Source organism: Montipora foliosa, chromosome 9, assembly GCF_036669935.1.
Source record: "Montipora foliosa isolate CH-2021 chromosome 9, ASM3666993v2, whole genome shotgun sequence".
Classification (NCBI taxonomy): Eukaryota; Metazoa; Cnidaria; class Anthozoa; order Scleractinia; family Acroporidae; genus Montipora; species Montipora foliosa.
The window spans coordinates 23575145-23577644 of record NC_090877.1 but is presented as its reverse complement, the minus strand read 5'-3'; positions in this window follow the sequence as shown (position 1 = coordinate 23577644).

Sequence of the window (2500 nt, the reverse complement as noted above, 5' to 3'; positions counted from 1 at the left end):
TCTTTTAGGTCCACTGAAGTCATATAACAACCTGGCTTCATCATTTGTAGAGCTGATTTCAGTGATTCCATTTTAAAATGGTGATAAGCTACATGTTCATTGAACCTCATCAAATTTAATATCAACCGGTGGGACCCATCTGGTTTTGGTCTCACAAAGATTGTTGATACAAATTCCCCAGTTTCATGGCAACTTGGAACTATTACACCCTTTTCCAGCAGTCTCTTGATGTGTCAATAAAGCCCGTTTCAACATTTGAGAATTTTATCTCTTTTGGATGCTTCATTTGATGTGGGGTGTTACTCTTAAATTCTATTTGACACCCTTTTACAATATCCAGTATATTGCGGTCAGATGAAATTGTTTCCCATTGGTTAAGGTAATAGTGAATTCTGCCAGCCTTAAATGGTAGTGCTTGTGCGACACTGAACTCATAAGCAGTGGAACCCACCTGAGACACTTGGTCTACTTCTGGGCTCTCCCCTCCTCCTTTTTCTTCGGAGGATATGGACTGTTTCTCGGGCTGCTTTGCCATTTCTGTTGATGGGTCTGGAATCTCCATCCAGACCGTTGACCGTTTCTTAAAAATACGGTCGTCGGAAATCGTGGCCACTTGAATGATTCGGCCTCATGTGTTTCCCATTGGGGTCTGTCAATTTATTGCCCACCTTGTTGGTTGTGATGATATCTTTGATTTTTTGGGGAAGGTCATCCCCAAAAAGGTTTTCTGTTAGTTGTATCTGTTCTGAACAGATTTGCTGATAAGACCTATTGAGGTCTCTGGGTTTACTTTCGTTCCCACTAGTTTCTCACAATTCTTGGGTTTAGTATACTGCGTAAGTTTCTCCTTCAACTTGTCGTCAGCAAGCTTTGATCGTGCCATTTTGTTTACAATGGCGGCCAGCTTTTCATATACCAGAGGTCCACACTTCTCCTCCAGATCGTACTCCTGAACAATTGCTCGGAGAATTTCGTTTTTCTCGCCAAGCGAGGGCTCTTGCAGGGAACTGGATTGCTGAATAAGTGAATTAATATCTCCCTCAACACCGCTCACAGTACCTGAGTCGCTCAAAGTATCACCGCTAACGCGGGAGCGCTTTGCTTGGCTTGATTTTATCTCCTCCGAGTCAGACATGTCGTCGCTATCTGAGATTGCTGACCTTTTCCTACTTGCTTTCTCTTCAAGTAGAATATTCGTAAGCTGATCGAAACCAGCTTTCATTGTTGCTACTAAGGTGCCGTGTAAAGACTTCGGTGAGTCGCCAGTTGCTGATGTCGGCTCAGATACAATTTTGACGCCATTTATACAGTCCGCTTTTTCGCTGGAGCATGTACTCGCCGTATCCTGCTCGTCATGCCTGCCTTTTTGCTTTCGCTCGGCTTTAGGATTTTCAGTCACTTTACTGCTCTTAGGCCTGGTGACTTTAAAGTTTGTTTCATTTACTTCACGACTGGGAATTTTCCCCTTTTTGCTGACAATTTCTGGCTCTAGGGACACGGCTTCAGGTTCTCCCACCATGTCTCCTAAATCTGTACACACTGTATCGCCGCTTGTAGTTCTTTGGTGATTTCACCAATATCGACCACGCTTAAATAAAAGCGCCCGATAAAACTTCTCCACTCTCACGGTATAGCTTTTGTTGCCGTAATATTCTCCTCAATTTCGAACACAGACAGGGAGGTGAAATAACACCTCTGATTGCTTCGCTGAGCAAGAACGCATTGAGCTGAGCTGGCAGGTCGCGCAATCTCACGTGATCCCTGAATGACGTAACGGTGAGGTAGAATCACAGATTGATCTATCAGTGGTTTAAACTAACTTTCAAGTGAATCCATAGTATCCATATTTAGAAATGTAATTTCAGAGCTGAACAAATAGTTTCTAGAACTCTAATTGTTTCCCCAGTTTATTGTTTGATGTTACATGCACCATGCTAGCCAGTCATACAAAACATGTCTGAACTCCCATTGCAATAATTTGAAATGCCCTAGTTCAATATAATATTGAAATGCATCTCAAATCTTGGTATACTACATAATGCTATGCTCTGAAGGAACTGCCCATTGACTTGAGCTGACCAACTTTTGGCTCCAGGTGACTAGGAAATGACCCTAGTCTCTTGGCCGGGCATCAAATGAAAACCTCAGTAAGCAAAACGGAAAACTAAATTATAACACAATGGTTAGCTTCGGTTCATTATTTTTATGAAGCACAGCTTGGAATTATTCTTTTGTGCGAGACTGGAAGAACAATACTACATCACTGATTCGTCTGTTGATCTTCCACGGTATCTGTCCTGATAAGTTTTTGTCATTCAGCTCTCGATGACAAGCAGAAAATATACAGACCAATATATAGAGTTGTCTCATTACTTGCATAATGAATACTATGAACAAATTCATTTATTTGGACTTTCTTGGGCCACCAATGATTCTTAAGGTTTGGGCACCCATGCTGAAAGAGCTCCCAAAGAGCTCCCTGATATTTTCCTTGGAGCAC